The sequence below is a fragment of the Leopardus geoffroyi genome, chromosome A3 (genome assembly GCF_018350155.1).
Source record: "Leopardus geoffroyi isolate Oge1 chromosome A3, O.geoffroyi_Oge1_pat1.0, whole genome shotgun sequence".
Taxonomy (NCBI): domain Eukaryota; kingdom Metazoa; phylum Chordata; class Mammalia; order Carnivora; family Felidae; genus Leopardus; species Leopardus geoffroyi.
In genome coordinates this window covers 36,679,657-36,700,878 of record NC_059336.1, presented here as the reverse complement: position 1 = coordinate 36,700,878, position 21,222 = coordinate 36,679,657, and positions in this window count along the sequence as shown.

The window sequence follows — 21,222 nt, the reverse complement described above, 5'->3', positions numbered from 1 at the left end:
ATAGATTTATCTAAAATGGGGTATTTATTGGTCTCTTTCGGTGGTAACTGACAGAAACCCCAAGTCAACTGGCTTCAGCAAAAACAGAAATTTCACTGATTTATGTAACTGAAAAATTCTATGGATAGCTGACTTTCAGAATTCAAATACCATCCCATCAGGACCTGATTTGGTCCTGCTTGGATCTTGAACCTGTTTTCCACTTTGTTTTTTTCTCAACCTCTGAACAGTACCCCAGAAGCTACAGTCTTAACATCTTTCCAACAAAAAAGAGAGGATGTCTTTCCCAACAGTCCCAGAAAATTCTTGATGGATCTGCTTAACTCTGATTGTATCACATGTCCCTCCCTTGAACTAATCACTTTGGTGGGGGAAATGCATTGTCCCAATTGGTGAGGCCTTGAGGGCACAGGACATGAAAGGAATGAATGGTAAGTAACTCAACTAAGAGAAAATGAGGGTATGAATTCAAAAAGAAGACATCCGGTGAGGCAACTGGGTGGCTCTGTTGGTTAAGTCTCTGACTTTGGCTCAGGTCTTGATCTCACCATTCCTGAGTTTGTGCCCCACATCAGGCTCTGTGCTGACAGCTCAGAGCCTGGAGCCTGCTTTGGATTCTGTGTCTCCCTCTCTCTCTGCCCCTCCCCCACTTTTCTTTCTCCCAAAAATAAACATTTAAAAAAAATTTTTTTAAAAGAACAAGACATCCAGATTAGAGTAAATGGATTCCTCATGTGCCAAGTCAACCAAACCAAACAAGGAAAAGCATGTATGAAGTTAGGGTACACACATGCTATATCTAACCATTCTTGTGCCTTACCTTCAGTCTCTCCACCTTTCCACAGCAGTATTGCTGTGGCAACTGGATGCATGGGACATAACCTGACACCTAACCTCAGCTGCACTATGTACCTCTCACTTTCTGTCCTATGGCTTTCTCTGCCATGGCCATGTAAAATTCCAGCAGGAACCCAACCAGCCATTCTGATACATGTGCAAGCTTGCAACTGTGAGAGAATTAAGAAGCCATGGAACACCCTGGACAATGAGGGACAGAAACCAGTGCACAAGTACTCCTTTATTCTCAGAAGACAATTCTACATAGCTCCTGGCAGGTCTGGACTGAGTCCCAATTCCCCAGAGCCAGAACCTGCTCAATAATGCACCCTGATGTTGTCTTTCCCTCCCTCATTGGTTCACCTTCCTCAGTTTCCTATTCCTACTTCCTGAGATAATTTCCCAAAATAACCTACTGCACACATATCCTTGCCTCAGGGTCTGCTTTTCAGTAGAATCTAGGCCAATGCACATGCACACATATGCACACACACACACGCACACACGCACACACTCTTAACTACCTGCAGAAGGCTAAGAAAACACAACAAACTATTCCTTTTACTCTTTGTTTAGCTTAGAAACCCAACTGCATTTTTTCTGTCCATTTTCAAATGAACCTCAATAGCTTTACTAGTTGGTTCTACAAGAAAATAAAACTCCCTTGAAAATTTCCTCCCAAATAATTCTCTTCTACATCCTGAGAAGGGTTCTCTCTCAAATTAAGCATAGAGCTTCAGGGTTATTAAAAAGGAAGCAGCAATGGAAGAAGACCAGAAAATTGGAAGAGATGGTTATGTTTCACTTGGGCATTAAAGGATAAATAGGATTTCCATATACAAAGAAGTGATGTGGATATGACCTGGGCTGACACCTGATATATGGAAAGTATCACTTGTATCAGAGCTGGGGAGCATGTCTGTCTCTTTGGAAAGCAGAGATAATGCCATCTCATGAAACCACTACTGCCCTTCTAGAATGCCCAGATTTGACATGAAATAAGTGGAGGGGTGCCTGGGTAGCTCAGCTGCTTAATTGTCTAACTCTTGATTTCAGCTCAGTTCATGATCTCATGGTTTGTGAGTTCAGGCCCCATGTCAAACTCTGCACTGACTTTGCGGAACCTGCTTGGGATTCTCTGTCATTCTCTCTGCCCCTCCCCACTCATGCTGTCTCTGTGTCTCTCAAAATATATAAATGCAATTTTCAAAAAAATTAAAAACTAAGTGGAAATGGTATCTATGCTCACATTGCCTAGTGCACAAAGCAAACAAAACACCATTCTTCAAAAACTGCAAAGATCAAGATGTACTTAACATCTATGACACATATACAACGCATATCAGTGTTTCTAAAGCACAAAGATTCCATAGCCATGTGAGCAAAGGATGAGAACAAGTGATTTGCTTGAGGAAAAAATTGAGTTGGATAATAAAGGAAGACCTGGACATCCCCATTAGTCAAAGATATGCAAATTAAACAAGATATCATTTTTTTTCATTTTTTTAATAAATGTTTTATTTATTTTTGAGAGAGAGAGAGACAGAGCACAGGCAGAAGAGGGGCAGGGAAAGAGGGAGACTCAGAATCCAAACCAGATTCCAGGCTCCAAGCTATCAGCACAGAGCCTGACACAGGGCTCGAACTCATGAACTGCTAGATCATGACCTAAGCTAAAGTTGGACATTTAACCAACTGAGCCACCCAGGTGCCTCTGGTGGGCTTAGGCCTTTTGACCATAAGAATCTATTATAATTACAGGACACCCAAGAAGAAAAACCAAGGGGAAAAAGTCCCAGTGCATAGAAACACATCCACATTCATAAACTCATGAGTTCTCAGATAATGGGGTCAAATGGGTTCGGCCACACCAAGGATATGATCGTCTTAGAAAGGGCCTAGCTTCCTACCTTTGGACCCAGCAGCAGAGTAGTAGCCACTTTGAATTTCTGGATAACAAATAAAGTTCAAACACTAGACTCCAAAGTGAAGGGCTCTGGAGAAGGAGGGAGCTTGAGTTAAGCCAAACTGCCGTTCAATTTACTGAAAGCTTCAAAATATCACCAACTCTCTGTTTGAAATGCGTCAGCAACGGTTCATTTTTTTTCTTTTTATCAAAACACATTTAGACTGTGGTGAATGACAGCATAAATCTTAAATAGAAAAGATACAGGAAAAAAAAGACCACCCGGGTAGAGCATAACTGTAAATGTGTCCATAAAACTATATTTGAATTCTGATCTTATACACAGAAATGCATTTAACCTTCCCAGCAAGACGCTTTCACCAACTTCCAAAGAAAGTGTTACCAATTAAGCTAAAGAAACTTTAAGAGTCAATTTTAATTACACCAAGAGATGCTCCAATCACTTCCCAGCTCCAGCTGAAGTTTTTACTAGAGATGGCTGGAACCAATTTACATGCTTTTATGTTGCGTCTAGACTTTAATAAGCGGTTCAAGCACGAAGCAAGCTGATGCCAGCATCAAGCAGGCTGCACTATACCCTGCACATAGAAATACAATAGCTCTCAGGTTCCCTCCCAGGCCCTTCTTGCTGCTATCAGAGACTATCTCTCTGCCACGTGGTTTCAAAAGCAATAGGATCCAGCCTTTGTGATAAGATTTACGACCTTTTTCTTTAACCCAGTTCAAGTTTGCCTCCTCATTACCAAATGCCTCATAAGATAATTGACTCTAGCCTTTCCCCTATTCTTAAGAAACTGGGGAAATGGAGATAAATGATTTGGGGACAGGTGCCCGTCATCCAGGACAGAGCAAGTGGAGGCAGGAGTCCAGGTGCTATTACCAACCGAGTGAGCTCTGGAGAGCCAGGTGGCCCCCTGAGTCTCCATTCCCTTATCTGCAAAATGGGATTCCTACCTCGAAAGTTTGGCGTGGGTGAAACACAATACTTTCCATGGCTGCTCAGGTTTCATGAGGCAGGGACTCATGTGCCAGTGATCTCCATAAGGAAGTAGTGCTTTCAGCAGAAAACGGGTACAGGGTCACTGGGCAGGAAAGGGGAAGAAGCTCAGCAAGGGCTGACATTTCCCACAGATTTCCAAACTCTGCCTGATCCCGCAGGAAGCTCGAGGGCCTAAATTCCACCTCAGTCTGTCCTGCATTAAGGCAAAGGAGCTGGACTTTCATAGGTGCTTGGCTACAAATGGCCAAGCTGGCAAGGAATGTAAACTCCCAGGTCCTCCCAGTTCTCAGGTGGTGAGGCAGCCCCAAGTGCCCAGAAGCAACCTTCTGAGTCACAGGTTCAAGCTGTTGGCAGAAGGTGCCATAGGTGCACCCAGCAGGTAAAAGCCATCTGGGCAGAGCACAACATGCAGCCTGCTTTACAAAGTGTGTTGGGGAAGTGTCACACCAGTAACAACTACCAACAATTTTCGGTATTAGATATCTACTCACGAAGCACTTTACCTGCATTAGCTAATAACTTATGAAAAATGTCCAGTTATTGTCACCATTGTAGGTTGGAAAACTGAGGCTGAAGACAAAGTAAACTGCTTACACATACCCCTAGAGGCAGTAAAGCTGGGGTGAGAACCCTATTCCTGTTAAGTTCAGAGGCCAGAGCCCAAGTTCCTAATTGCAGTCTTATTCCTATCTATGAAACCTCTAAATTAAGGGCCAGATGGCAACCATCTTCACAGGGTTCAAATGCATCATGGCAATGCACACAACTGGCAGGTATTAGACACCTGGGTGAAATAAAACTCTAAACAAAACCCTTGACAAGGCTTATGTAGCCCAGAGGGAGACAGTCTGAGACTCCTGAATCTTCCTCATGTCTGTCTTATTTTCATCATTAATATCAGAGACTATGTACATATGGAATCTAGCCAACACTCACTTAGGTTAAATATGTAAGTCTTCAGGGCCCATATTTACAATATTTACTCTATATGGTGGTAACTTAGAGCAAGAAGAAGATGCTTTCTTGGTTCTGTGACCTTTACATACATTAACTGGAATGTGAAAGGTGGCCCCTGGAGTTGTTGAGTGCATCTGCTCTGCCTGGGTCTTACAATCATTGAGAAGCATGAACCAGATCACTGGGCTTGATGGGGTTGGCTTCTCTTGATCTGACATTGACCTAATGACAACAGATATCTTTGGTTATTATTGTATGTCACATAATTGCTCTCAGACAAAAACAATCTTGTCAGCTACTAAGTTCCATCATTTGTGGACTTAAATTTTCAGGGATTTCTATATAAGAATGCAAAAATGTAAGTGCTAAGTTTTAAGTAGAACCATAAGAATTTGCTATTTTGAACTTTAAAAACAGCATGTTCACATGTTTCAACTTCACCGGTTACTGAAAGCAGTAGAAAAATCTTCATGGTCCTTTTAAATGCCTGAATGATGTGCAACGAGAGTAAATGAGCACAGTTGTTTGTTAAAACCAATGCTGTCTTTCACCAGAGTAACAGGTAAATGACAATGAATAACTAAAACAAAAAGCAAATAGTCTAGAAACTTAGGGACTACCAAACATTTTAGCCAAACGAGGAGAAAAGGAGATTGATTTACATTTCCTCTAAGTGGCCTTATCAATGTGGTCTTAATCAATAGGTAAATAGACCAAAGTAAGGCAGAAAAAGAAAAAAAAAAAGAAATCATAAGGCTGGGTAACTTTCAGACAAATGCTAAATAAACAGGTAGGCATCCAACCCCCTTTTCTCTCACACCTGCTGCTGCAGCTTATTATGAATTAGAGCAGTCCTTTTTTAACGGTGGGGATGCCTAAAACTGCAGATAGTATGAAATCCTAGATATACTATGTTTTTTCCTATATACACATGTCTATGATAAGTTTATCAACTAGGCACAGTAAGAGATTAGCAACAATAATAAACTAGAACAATTATAACAGAATACCATAATAAAAGTTAGGTGAATGTGGTCTCTCTCTCTCTCTCTCTCTCTCTCTCTCTCTCAATAATCTTACTATACCACATTCACCCTTCTTGTGATGATGTGAGATGATAAAGTGCCTTCATGATGAGATGAAGTGAGGTGAGTGACACAGGCATTATAACATAATGTTAGGCTACTATTGATCTCAAAATACATCAGAAAGAGGATCATCTGCTTCCAGACTGCAGTTGACTGTGGGTAACCAAGACAATGGAAATTGAAGCTGTGGAGAAGGGGGCACCATGGTACATGGTACCTAAAAAAAACAACAACAACAGCCTATATTTCAGCTTATCTGTATAATTATGAGACTTGAAAACTCAAGATTCAATGGGCAAAGTCAGCATTGCTGCTCTCTATCACTCACGAGCATTATAATCACTAAACCCTAGGTCTGAGAGTGACAGACTGCTTCTATTCCAGGGGATGGAAACTAGAATTCTAGGTGGTGCCTATCTTAATTTAGAGGTTTCAGAGAGAGAACACTTCAGTCGAAGGAATCTGAGGTCTTGTTTGGGCTACATGGGAACCAGTGCCATGCTCAATTGATTATACCTGTCAAAGATATGGGAGAACTAGTGGTCATACATGTACCACACATTTGTCATCCCTGACCTAGGCATTGAGACTTCTAGGCCTCAGTTTACTTACCTAAACAAGAAGACACTTGAACTATGCTATCTCTGAGGAGCCCTCCATGTGTGACACTTCAGAATTTTTTCAAATTAGCTATAAATGTGATCTCTTACCTGATATTGTGTCACAGACTCTTGGTTGCCCAGAACTTTTTATTGCAAAGGGACAACAGCAGCAATCCAACAAGAGCCACCCCAGTCCTTATTCCCTCACTCTTTGAGTCACAACTTCTGCCCTCTTCATACGTAATAACAACAGGTGCCTCATATCATGCCCTTAAATAACAGACCACAAAGCTTTGTCATATTCCCATCTCTCTGAATTTGCTACAGAAAATTCAACATTGTGCCACTGGGAGCCTATTCACATCATTCCCATCATCTTGAAAATGACCACTTATAGGTTATTAAAAAAAAAACTAGATGAAGAAACTAGATGGGACATGTTCCAGGACTTTATGTCTCCAAGCCACATAGTATTGGTTAGCTTCTTCCACACAAACAGGGAAAAAGTAATAATCATAGGAACTTCAAGTCATTGAGTCTTGTGATGTACTAGGCTCTTAGAAACATCAACCTATTTACTTATTACAAATATCCCTGAAGTTGAGCGTTTGTCTTGGTCAGCATGTGATATGGTTAGATCTACCTACACCTAATTTTCTGTATCAGTCAAGAATCCATCAAGTAAGACCTGGCCCGCTCAAAGGGTTTATTTATAAGAATTGAATGAAGGGACTATTTACAACACTGTGGTCAAAGTTAAGGGAAGCAACTAGGATCCAGCATAAGTGGGAAACCATTACCCTGTAGGCCTGGAGAAGGGGATTGTCAATAAAATGCTAGAGAGTTATAGCCATGATAGAACAGAGACTGGGCACTGTCAAAACCACAGCCAGGTGGGAAATGAAGAATAAATACCCCAACTTCTCTCTCCTCCATCATCTGATGTCCTTCCAATGCTTCCCATTAGCTAAACTTAACAGGAAATAAGACAACAGTGGGGCACAAGCAATGTAGTTTACAGAGGCACCCAGGGCACATAGCCAGGCAAAGAATGGAGAATGGATCTGGAGGGGCAAATGGAGATTATCAAGCACAGTCCTCTACTGAATAAAATAACCATGTTGATGTCATGTGACTCTGTTGGCCTGCCTACTGCAGATGGTTTCAGAGATTGGATCCTGAGACAAAGACAACCATCCTTAGGCTGAGCCAACTCTGAGGAAGCCTGGTATGACAACTCTGACCAATAGGTGGTTTCCTCTTGGTTAGTAACAAGATTCCATGGTATCTTCTCTGTTAGTGAGGTTTGAATGCAAGACAAGGACAAAGAGAGAGCAACAAGAGTAAAAGAGAAGTAAAAGCCATGAAAACATAGGGGAGAGAGGCATTCAGGGAGATGAGGAGATGAAAAAAAACTGTGTCACGAATATGGCAGGGCTTCCTATGAAGGGGCTACTGTATCCTGCATGGTTATCCTTTGTTACATTTCCTTAACCGCTTGTGTCTCTTATAGCAAGCCCTAATCTCCAGTGTAACCTGAGCCTACCTTTGATCCTTACAACCTAAATAGCTCCAACCAGCAAAATACAATTACCCTGATTTTACAGTTGAGCTAATTGAGCAAGAATTAAGAATATACCTGAGGTGACACAGAAAATAAGTACCTACAAAGGAATTCAAACCTGGTTCCATCTGTCACGAGCCCATAGGTTCTCCACCGAGACACATTGCCAGTTGCAACCCAAAAGAGAGCTGTCCCAATAACAGAATTGAAGGACAGTTTTCTGATGTTCCCAAGAAACTCCCCCAATGATTGTAGATTTTCTGCCACTACCAACCAGTAAATGCCCATGTCTTTTTTGGTCTGTAGTTCACAGCCTTTTAAGAGCCATTCATAGTGGTCTGCATAATTCAAGCATGTTGAAAGCACCATCTCAAGGATGCTAGCAGATGTTTCTTGGATAAAAAGTCTTTCTGGAATATAAGAGAAAGATACTTTACAACCATTTCCATTTCCTTTCCTACACCTGAATGTGACCAAGATACACTCAGAACAGTGTAGGACACTTCTTCCATGGCAAACAACACTTGGACTTCAGAAGAACAGAAACTATTTCCATTATATGCATAATTAAAAATCGCATCTTCCATTGCTTCAGCTGGTGGAAGTAATAGAAGTAATGGAACCATACTTACTTAGTGATGTAAGTAATGGAACCATAACAGAGCAATCAGAAGACTGCCAGCTGAGGATTGGGAAATGTGTGAAGATGTCAAGATCTGCGGAAAACTTCTAAGACCTCCTGTCTCAGGGAGGCTTATATTCTAAAATAGTGTAAGCATGTGTTCTGTGATTCCCAAATGGCTCCCTTTATGGTCTTGTCATTAATTTGAAGGGAAAGTTCATTTCCACAGGTTAAGCTTTGCAACGAATGTTGAGAACCCAGTTCAACAGTGGAAAAAGCTCTAGAATGTTTTTCCACATTCAAACCCGGGCTTCCTTATCAAGTTCATCAAAGCATTTTTAAAAAATATAAATGTCTTACCACTTTGCCCAGGAAGAATAAATCTGCACAGCCACCTCAAAGGCTTGACAACTTTATTTTCATTGTGTAGAGCTGGGTGGGTCCCCCTGAACTGAGCTTCCTAAAGAGACCCAGCCCTTCTCCGCACAGTCTCCAGGCCTGCCAATCCAGTGAGTGTGATCAAAGAGAGGAAAGCCGAGCCGTTGAGCCTCGAGAAATAAAGCTAAAACAACAGATTTGTTTCTTGGCTTCTCTCTTAAATACGTTCAGAGTGTTTAAAGCCCTGTAAGGAAACGCTCTGGGGCCCTGGATGTGAGAGAGGCACAGCTAAACCCTTTCCCAAGAGGAAATCTCTCACCTCAGTGGGGTAAATTAGCTCATTAAGAGAAGCCAGAAGCAGGCAGGAAACCTGGGAAGTAGAAGCTTTAATTCAAAGCACAGAAAATTATAGATTTCTTTACACATTAAAAAAGCATTTATCTTGGCTAAAAATGAAACGACTTTTCAATGATCAACACATGGTTTAAATCTGCTTTGCTAATTTATATCTATCTACCAGTCTGTCTAGTTGTTCAGCTACCAGGAAATTCAATTATATTCAGTAAATCTTTGTTGAACACCTACTACGTGCCTGTGGCACATTTGTGAATTGCATAAGCACAAACAATAAAAATAGAAGGCAGATGTCTACCTTTTTGTTCAGGAGGTGAGATTCACATGTATTAAAGATTGGAAGACTTTTGTATTTCACTTTTCAACGATGCTTATAGAGTATTTTTTATATACTAGGAATTGAGCTTAGATGTGAATAATGCAAAATAGAACGTTAAAAAGTGCTGCATTCAGTGGAATCAAGTGCTAAGATGTACAGAAAGAATAATGTTTCAAGGGGAGGCAAGAGATTGAACAAGAGAGGGTGAAGTTTCTCTGGAAGGTTTCGTAGAACAAACAGTACCTGAACTGATCCTGAAGGAGGTCAGTGAAAAATAGTAGCATGACTGGCCTTTAGAAGAGCAGGCTTTAGGGGCGCCTGGGTGGCGCAGTCGGTTAAGCGTCCGACTTCGGCCAGGTCACGATCTCGCGGTCCGTGAGTTCAAGCCCCGCGTCGGGCTCTGTGCTGACGGCTCAGAGCCTGGAGCCTGTTTCCGATTCTGTGTCTCCCTCTCTCTCTGCCCCTCCCCCGTTCATGCTCTGTCTCTCTCTGTCCCAAAAATAAATAAACGTTGAAAAAAAAAAATTTAAAAAAAAAAAAAAAAAAGAAGAGCAGGCTTTACTCTTTGGACTTCAGATTATTCTAGTTCTCTAGGCCTTAATTTCCCCCCTTAAAATAAATACATTGACTCTAATTATTCATTCATTCGTTTGTTCATTCATTCACTATTCAAGACTAACAATCCATACCACATGGTCTTGACTTTTTAGAATGAAGCCTATAGGTCTGCAGGTCTGCTTTGATCCAAGGCCTTAAAGAATGTCATCTTCTCTCCAGGAGGGGCTCCAATATGCATGATGCCATGACAACCCCTGTTGCTATCTTCTTTTCACTTCTCAAGTCAGAGTGGAACAAAGGACAGGTAAACTTTGTTGGGAGAAGGGGTCAAGAAAAGTGTAAAATACGGGGAGTTGCAGAAGAAATGTCACAGTGGCAATCACTTGGCATCGAACGGGTTTATGTGTGGTAACAGGATGAAATGGGGTAGGAATAAACCTAAATGGGTGGTGACAAGACTTAACGTGGTTCAGAGCATAGCTGCCATTTTGGTCAGAGTAAAAAGATCTGACAGTCCACTTGAGGCTGGCATGGTGCCCCGAATAGTGTGGCCATCCGACAAAAGGCCAGGAACAAGAATTGGGAAACTGGGGACATAGTCCCAGTTCTGCTACTGGATGACTTAATCTACGCTGCTTGAGTCTGTTGAACTTCAGGTTCTACATTAGTAAAATTGGGTTGATAAAATGTATGTACATTTCTTCCCCTCACATCTCAAAAAGAATTTGGAGAAATGAATAATAATAACAATAATAATATCCAGCACACTCGGTATGCTAATTTTACATCAGTTTTTACTTATTAGCTCTGGGCAGAGTCCACATAGCTAATTTTGTATGAGCATAGTACCGGCCTCTGAAAATGGTACTACCTGCAATTAGGAGTTCAAACTCAACTTGTTTGATGAAACTCGAGAAAAATGTCTCCACTTGAAAAATTCCACCGCAGCCGTTGGGTATAAGACCAGTACACCTAATGCTGCTTAGGAAAACACAATAGGATAAGCACATTTGAATGGGACATGCTTCACTTGAATGATTTAAACCATAATTAAACATCTCACATCATTTGCCATGCTTCTGATTAACAAAATAAGGAATGTGAACATCTGACAAGTTTAAGGCACAGACCCCTCCTGTTTGACACTTCTCTGCAGTCTGTTGATGCCATTCCTGGTTATGAAAGGAATCCTAATCAAAGACATGCCCATTCCAATTTGAGACAAACATCATGGTGGTTTATAGAAAACTTCCTTTCTGCGTTGACCCACAACCTAAACAAAAGGTCAAAATCACTTAAGTTGCTTCAAAATGGAGAGCTGTGATACAAACCAGCAATGTGGTGTGGATGGAAGCCCGTGCAATTCCTTTGTAAGCTGCAAAGCTAAGTAAACACTATGAAAGCCTGCTATTGTTTACTCTGATACCATAGTCAACACTTTGGAATCATTAGCTTTGAGCCCTTGGGCAAAGCTAGTTTTTAAACTCTCTATTTCACAGTCAAGGTCGACTTCTTCTATAGCCAGCAGATCCATAACCGCCAAGGCCAGATACTCCCCCTCATATCCACATGTTCCACTCTCACAGGGCATCAACAGGAGGGTCTCCTGAGACTCTGAGCAAGGATGGGGGTTACCCACCTCTCTCCTCTTTTACCTGAAGATTAAATACTAAAGAGTCAGAGTTTGGATTTATCAAATACAGAAGGCCAAAAGCAAGAAATAATATATTTGAACTGAACTACAAATGATTCTCAAATTTCCTGACCACAGAAATTTTATTAATGTCAAACAGTATAACTAACTGGAGACATGTTAAAATATCTTTTCACCAAGTCACCCAAATATACTTCAATCATCGCCCATTTATGAAGAATGTAGTGGACACATATTATCAGTGGGACTTTATAAGTCAATTATTGTAATACACAGATGTTCTGGCATCCATATTTGTACAAAGATTAAATAAATGTTGGTCTAGAAGGCAAGAGTCTTCCCCCTCTGCCATCCAGCCACTGACACTAATTAGTGGGGTGACTTTCATGAATCAGTGAAGCTTTCTGGCATGTATATTCATTTCTGTTATTAAAAAATAACCTAAAAGAGCACTCAATGCTCTAAAATTCTGTGATGTCTAAGAACCAAATGAGAGAATGTAACTGCAGAAGTCCATAAGCATTGCTTCAGGGAATTATAAACTTAAAACCCCAGGGACAGTATTGTTATCTTCAATTACGAAGCACAGGACATTAATAATTAACAAAGTACCACTAGCAAAGGTAGTAAAATTAAGTATATACTAAGGTGACTTTCTGGGCTGTGCCTAAGGTCTAGCCCTAAGCAGCTAGCCTGGTACAACACCTAAGAATTAACTGAATGTTTGACCAAGACCAGTCAAACCTAAGCTGCTTGTGATTAGGGGAGAAACAGAGCACATATGCACAGCACATCTAGAAAATTCTCCAGGGCCAGAATTTACACCTGAGGCCCTGTGACAGGACAAAGAAAACCAGAATCAAGGCAACCCTTCATTTTCAACAAGCTGAGTTCATTTGCAAGTCATATAGGAGCTACAATCTGCACAAAGGATAGGTGTCCTAGCCAGCCCACAGGATCCCCAACAAAGAACACCCCCTGAATGAAGTACAGTAATTATATAACTGTTTCAATGAGACCTAAGCTATACGTAAAAATGCTTCCAAGAAAAAGTACCTTCCAAGCACTAGAAAGAAAGCAATGCGTCCTACTCCCAGCCTCTGCACACACATACTAGATAGGCAGTTTCTTTTATCCTCAAGCACTTGTTCGAAGTAGGAACTAATAGTTTAATTATCCAAGGTAAAAGTAGTATCCCATGGACCCTGATAGCAATGACCCTTTCCACAGGAGTATGAAATCTGTGGATTGGATCATCTGCCCAGCCATCGCAATCATCTATAGATGGATCGATCTCAAAAACAGTATGTTGAATAAAGGAAGCCAGACAAAAAAGAATATATACTGCATGATCCTAACAGTATGAAGTTCTAAAACAAGCAAAATGAATCTTTGTGAGTAGAAATCAAAATACTTGCTTTTGGCAAGGAGAGGAGGACTGTATGATAAGGAGCCCAAAGGAACTTTCTGGAGTAATGGAAATGTTCTGTGGGTTACACATGGATATGAACTTACCAAAAAAAAAAATTGAACTCATACTAAATATCTGTGAATGTTACTGTAAGGAATTTATATATCAATTAAAATATATGAAAAAAGACGAGGTGATCCTGGGGAAGGAGATGAAGAGACAATGATAAAAATGACAATATTCTAATCGTCAAGGACTTTCCATTGATGGGGGAAACACCACCTATCTGACAAGCCTAAAATATTTATAGAAGAAAGGGTGGAGATGCTGAACACACTTTACAGAACACATGTGGCCTCCTTTTTTTAAAGCTCTGGTGACTAAAAATGTTTTATTTTAATCAGTTGAGTGTGTAATCCTCAGTCTAACTTAACCGGGAGGGGGCGGAGGGGGGGAGCAGGCAAAATTGCCTGTCACCAGACAGTGAACATCAAGATTACAAACTCTTACATCACTATTTTGGTGACCACTTTATATATCATTTCCCAAGGGCTTTAAGTTTTAAGATTATCCATTGCACTGAGGTCACAAAGCCCTATTAATCTTCTCTTTAAGGCACAATACATGGGGCCCAAGGACCATGAAAACATCTCCCCCATTGCCTGCCCCCAATACCCAAAATGCCCAGATCACAAATTCCTTTGTGTTAAAGCAGAGATGGGTCCCTTAAGGATCCAACACCCCAAATCTTTCCCACTTCTATCCCATAACATTTGAAAACCTCATCTTTGCAGATTCTCCCCCAAGAGATATCCCTCTTACCCTCCAACAAGCTTTCCAGCTTTATTTCCTACACCCTTAAAGATACACCTCAAGTGAATTCATCCCTTCCCAGAGACTAAATTTGGACTATAAGACAACCCACCCTCCTGGAGCCTAAGAAGGGAGGCCAGAGCACTATTAACACCTGGGAATCAGGCAGGGAAAACCTAAAGGCTGAGAAAGATGCCTAAAGCACTCCAATTCTTTTTTTTATATGTTTTTTTAATAATTTTTTTCATTTATTTATTTATTTTGAGAGAGACAGAATGAGCAGGGGAAGGGCAGAGAGAGTGGGAGAGAAAGGGAATCCCAAGCAGGCTCAGCACTGTCAGCACAGAGCCCGATGTAGGGCTCGAACTCATGAAATTGTGAGATCATGACCTGGCAGAAACTGAAAGCCTGACTCTTAACCATCTGAGTCACCCAGGCACCCCAATACTCCAATTCTTAAACTTTTAGATGACTCTTATGTAGCCAGCCATTGTCTGTTGACCATGAAAACATCATGGAACACCCTGTTTGATCCGTTCAGTCACTGAGCACCCAGTCAAGCCACTCCTTTTTTTACCCCAACAGGCCACCAGGTCTTGATGCATACATAGCAGCAAACCAGCCCGACTGACACAAATGCATTTCAGCCCAACAGAAGATCTGAAAACTTTTCAAAAATAAGAAACCACAAGCACTTAAAGACAGAGTTGTGTATTTACCCTTCTCTGAAAAAAACGAAAAGAAAAAAAAATCAAACCTGAGAACAAATCCACCTGTGAGTTCCTATCTCTATTGAGGTCACCAAAAATCCCTCCTCTGTATTTGCAAACAGTTCAGAAGCTACTGAAGGAAGTCAGCCAATAAACGTTTTTCAAACCAAGATTAATGGCTGATTTGTCATCTGGGAAAGGAAAGGTGAGCTTGCATGCCTCCAATAAGGAAGCAAACCGGAGGAGGAGGGGCAGCTGATTTATGGGGTTGTGAGGAGTCTAATTAGAGCCTCATGAACGGAGATAAGAGGGACCAAAGGCATTTGGGAAAAGCAAAGTGAAAGGTGGGGAACAGCAGAGTCCATAGAGCAAACAATGAGCTGGAGAAGGGAGGGGGCTACAGAAATAAGCTCCAGAAGCAAAGCAGACAGTGTATGGATTCCAAGGAAATCTCATGTTTGGAAAGCTTCTAGAAAGCACGAAGAAGAGGCCTATGTTCCTGCACCTCAGACAAGGTCTGAAAACACAGTCCCTGCGGCTTAGTTTTGAACAGCTGTCCTCTTAACCCCTTACCCCATGACAGCACACAAGTGGCCAGCATGCCCAGGGTCACCCAGCATGCAATCCCTCTCCTTCCTATCCCAGTGTCTCCGTGAAACAGCCTGCTCAGGGGTCTGTAAGTTGGTTTGTTGAGCAGACTGTCATTCAAGACAATTCCTTGTTTTATCACTTGTTAGGTTTGCCCTCACACCAGCCACATTTGCACCTCTCAGATGTCCTGATGCAGGAAGGGGCCATCAGAGACACAGGGGAAGTGAATCCAGGATGAAGAACAAGCAGATCTAGTTGGAAAGACCCTGCCTGAAACCCGGTACCTAGAGAAGCCCAGGCAGGAGGGTGCTGGGACAGCCTCTTCAGAAGACAGACAGGGCCTCAGGGGAGGGATTCAGGAGGCCAGGACCACTGCAGTGTGTCTGGGGAGCAGGGGGTGGTGAGAAGGGAAGGACAACCTGCCTCCTGTTCGGAGTGGAACTTCCTTTTTCCAGGACAGCTGGGTACCATTCGCAGTATGTGTTCGCTTGTGAGTGTGTGCACGTGCTTTGCACATGCCTGCACGCGCGCACATGCATGTCCGTGCATGGATGTGCACGTCCGCAAGTGTTCCATACCCTTGTATCCTTAATGTGATAAACTTATGCACCCGGCTACCTTTATTGGGGTGCGACGTTTAGATGCAGGAAGCAAGCAGCGAGGTCCCTGAAAGCGTCTGCCTAAAACGCGGCCATCATTTTACCTCTCTCCTTTTAAAAATGAAAACAAAGAGGAGGCAGAGAGAGATAGAGAGTGGCAAGGAGAGAGGGATAGGCAGAAAGGGTGAAAAAAAATAGAGAGGAAGGAAGGAAGTGGGAGGAAGGAAAAGAGGGAAGAAGAAATAGAAAGAGAGGAGCCAGAGAGAGGGATAGACAGACAGGGGATGGAAGAAAGCCAGCAGGCAGCTGGTGCAAGAAATAAGTAAGGGTCTTTTCTCCCATTTTCCTGTCTTTTAATAAATCACTGTAGCGGCCTGTGACAGGTCTCTGTTATCCCTAAATGCTCAAGCAAACAGCTTTTCTTTGAGACCATTCAAGTGGCTGCCAGGGCGGCTGGAGCTGGGCAAGCAATGCAGCCCCTCAGACTGTCCCCCTGTAATTCAGTTAGAAAAGCAAGCATGAAGTCAATATTCATTGCGCGGTAAGAATTGCCACAACACAATGAAATGGTAATGAGCCGGCTCACAAAGGAGACAGGCTGGATAATCAGTTTTTAAGGAGTTTCTGGGCACACGAGGCTGCCAGGGCCTGAGTGGGCGGCAGAGGCATATGGGCCCCCACCTGAGAGCCTGCCCTCAGCCCCCACCATCTGCGGGCATTGGCAGGAAGCCGGCTGGAAACCAAGGGAATCTCGCCAGGCCCTCTTCTTCCAGCCACTCCTCTCTATTTTGTGATTTGGGGTACTCAACAAGCCTAAAATATGAGGACAAAAAGCCATTTCACAGCCACAACCTCTATGCTGGCTTTCAGATGAGTCAGGGCAAAGGCCAGCAGATGGGAAAATTGAAAACCCTGCAGTGTATCTGGCATATGTGCTCAATGCACTCAGGGATCATTACCTGACTATATCAGGACACCTGAGCAGGAAGTCACCAAAATAACAAGAATTGGGGGGGGGTGGGTAGAGTCAGACACAGTATTTGTGTATAGGTCAGTAGTTTCAAATATAAAAAGGAATTTGTATGTCTTACAAGATTTCATTTAATACTCCTTTCTTAGAGTTTTTAATTTCAATAAAGCTAGGTCAAATTGTCCAAGTAAGATGAATCCATCAGATGAATGGCCACATGTGAACTGCATTTAGATGGCCATGGTCACAGACTTGTTCTAGGGTGATTACTGTCCCTGGATTTGAAGAGCGTTTTTCTTCAAGACTTCCAATTTGATTTCATCCTGTGTTTTCTACCCCTGTCTAATTTGAGATAGGACCATGCTTACACAGCTGTCAGTAGAGTTTTCTGGTTATTCTAGATAAATCTGTCATTGTCGTCATCATCATCATCTATATATGCAATTCGAATGATTGCAAAATTAATTTAGGTGACCTAAAAAATGTAAACCAAAAAGCAAGGTGATGTATAATTTAAAATGAAAAGTGAAGGAAAATAAGACTAAGAGACAAAACGAAGCCCAAGTTCCTGCATCCTTGCAGAATTGTGCTAGGACTTGGTTCTTGACCTTCTACTAGCCACCTGAAAGAGAGAAACATAGTCCTTTAAGTCAGTGAATCTCAACACAACCCAAACATTCTGATATATGTGGCCTGGTGTGGCGCGGGAGGAGGGGTAGGCCTCTATATTTTTTAAAGACCCCCTGAGAGAAAAACAGCCCAGTTATTCAGGAGCTAATCATTCCTGATGCTCATAGAAAGGATGTTGTGTTGTATGAGGGAAAAAAAATCTCTCAACAACTCCTTTACAGTGACAGCAATAAAGATTGTTAGAATAGGACATGGATAGAGCCCATGGGAACACAGGAGACTGAGGAGTTGGGAAGGGTACTCCAGGGAAAGGAAGCAGCCTGAGGAAAGAAAATGAAGCATACAAGTCATGGTATGTTTAGTGGTCAGCAAGAACAGAGATGTGTGTGGAAGGAATTCAGCATGTTGACAGAAAGGGGGTTGTGAAGAATCCTGAATGCCCTGCTCAAGACATGAGGTTAATAGCCCAAGGGATCCAACTGCCTCAGTTTGAATCCCATCTTCCCTACTTACTAGTGTGTAAGAATTTGGGCACATTGCTAACTTTCTTTGGGCCTCAATTATACCATCTATGACATAGGAGCAAGAAGAGTACCTACCTTGTAGGAGTAAATGAGACATTCTACGTGAAGTATTGAACGTAGTATCTGATAGATTAGCTACTATTATTATCATTGTAATTGCTGGTACTATTCTTGATGTAAGGAAAACAAAGGAATAAAATTATTTTCAGGGAATACCTTCTGGGTGTACTGATCTTTTCATATATTATCTTATTTAATTTTGTGACAATCCAGTTGAATAGGTATTACTATTCCCCAATAAGCCAATTGAATCTCAATGTAGTTAAGTACCATGCCCAAGTTCATACAGCAAGAAAGTGGTCAAACTAAGATTCAAACCTCAAAACTATAAAATATTCTAATAATAAAATGAGACCAATTTATAATAAAGTGAATAACGCTTAAGTTTCAGGGAGACCCTCCCTCACCTGCACAGGCTCTTCCAAAGCCCTGAATCTAATTGTGTATTCACATTTTTGCATTCTTTTTCCTAAAGAGGGCCCCCAAATTTGTGGAAAGTTTAGAATCCACCTGAATGCATGCTGTAAGCAGACTGTGTTCTAAAAAATGAACAAGGGTGACCAAAGATAAAATGATAGAAGGAATAAATAGATAGAAGGAGAAAATGTGTATTGTGGGTACAGATAAAGAGTTAAACATTAACCACATGGTGTTTGAGGGGACCACAGAGCAACCAGGTCAAGATGTTGCAGATCTTTGTAAATATGGGTCAGGAGAACAGGTAGTGCAAGAGATTCAGACCGGGATCAATGGAGTGGATGGTGATTGACACTAAGGGAGAAATTATTACCCATAAAGACTTTTCTAGTGCTATGCTCTCTAATATGGCAGCCACCAGATACATGTGGCTATTTAAATTTATATTAAATAAAATTTGAAATTCAGTTCCTCAGGCCCACTAGCCTCACGTCAGATATTCAATTGGCCACAGGCAATGAGAAGCTTTGGTACTAGGCAGCGTCAATGGAGAATATCTCCACCATCATAGAAAGTTCTACTGGATAGCACTCATCCAAAAAGTCAGAAGATGGTTAAGGACAGACTCACAGGGAAATATATGAGGGACAAACAGAGGTGGAGAACATTGAATAAAGAGTGGGGAGAGTGGCCTGCAGAATTAGGAGAACCAGAACACGGAGATAGCAGCAAAGAGGATTTCAAAAGAGTTTATTCAATAGGTCAGGAATTAGCAAAAGAGACAACAAAAAACTCCTAGCACAGAACTAAGATACCTCCAAATGAACTGCCTCAAACACTTTCTCTTTGCCTGATAGGCTTGATAACAAAAGACCACAGATTGTGCGTCTTATCAATAATAGAAATGTAATTCTCACAGTTCTGGAGGCCAGAAGTCTGAGATCAGGGTGCCAACACAGTCAGGTAAGCACCCTGGTCACAGATTTTTTTTGTCGCGTCCTCCCATAGCAGAAAGGGCTAGGGAGCTTGGTGGGGACTCCTTTGTTAAGAACATTGATCCCATTTAAGAGGGCTTCACCCTTGACACCTAATCACCTCCCAAAGGCCCCACCTTCTAAGGCCATCACATCAGGTATTAGGATCACGACATGTGAATTTCAGAAGGACACAAATCTTCAGACCATAGCACCCCTGCATTGCCCTCCTGTGAAGCCCTTGAAATAGTACTGTTTTCTTACAGCCACAAACATACCCTGAACTTGGCCCAGCCCAGGAAGGAAACCTTGAGAAGGACAAACTGCAGCCATAGTTAGAGAAGCAGATGCCCAGAGGCCTGCTTTCCCTCCTTTCCCTCAGCAGAAGCTTTTAAAATCCATACTCAAATGGACAAGGCACACGCCTGCCTGTGCCAACACACACCTCTCCAACGGGCGGCTGCCTGCATACCTACGCAACTTCCTGTTTGCTTGTGCAATTACCTGCAGTTCACATAAGAATGCATGTTCTGAGTGCAGCCTTTTCTGGCCCACACATGTATGTGCATATTTTGAAGGTGCAAATGAGGCACTGAGCATAGTTTTTTAATGTAGCCCTAAGGGGTACATTATTCTGATCAGCACTAACATAGCCGTCCTACATTAAGGCATCAACTTTAGGCCCCACTAGAGGCAACAATGTTAAACAAGCAAACAAACCCAGCTTCCCCATGTGGCTCAGAGCTTTTCCTTTGCCCTTCACTCCTGTCTCCTCCTATTAAAGTTCCACTGACTCCAAAGTGCCCACCTCATCCCAACATCTCTCCAAATCCTTCCCCAGACTTGTTGCCTCCTATCCCAGGTATTTATATAGGTATTTGGGCCTGCTTCCCCTTCCTAATTATGGTCTTGTCTTTCTAAACTTTGTCTACCCCACAAAGTCGTGCATCAGCATTTTTAAATGCGCCCCAGTGAACCTTCTCCTGGAATGAGCTCCTCGGTCACAGAATCTAAAACCATAGTGGAGTCTACCTAAGTGTTCAACAAAACATTTTCCCTTTTCCTCCCTAACACAGAGGGACCACATTTCCCAACCTCTCTTGTCATTCTATGCAGCCATGTGACCAAGTCCTAGCCATCAGAAAGTGGGAAGAAGTAATATGTAAGTCACTTGCTAGGTTGAGATGATTAAGAGATGTTCCTTTTACATATTTGCTCCCTTCTTTCATCTACTGGCTGGAAACAGAAGACTCCATGAAAGGCCTTGAATGGCCTTGAATGACACAGTAACTAAACAGAGGGAGCCTGGGTTCCTGAAGGACTGTGTGGAATGCAGCCCCTCACCCACTCCCCTGCCCATCCTTATTGGACTATAGTAGAGGCAAAAAACAAACCTTTATTATGTTAAAAACCTGAGATTTGGGGTTTGTCTACTAAAGCAATCAGCCTACCCTGGTGTGGTAAATAGATGCAAAATTTCTCCCAATTATTTCCTTTCCATTCCCTCAGCAATGTGATTTAATAGTTTCTTGCATCAAGGTTTGGGGTCTATTTTCTATCCCTTGAACATAGGATTGGTCACATGGCTTGCTTTTGGCAAATGAAACATAACAGGAGTCACAGTGTGCCATTTCCAAGGTTAGCTCTGAAGACGTACTGCATA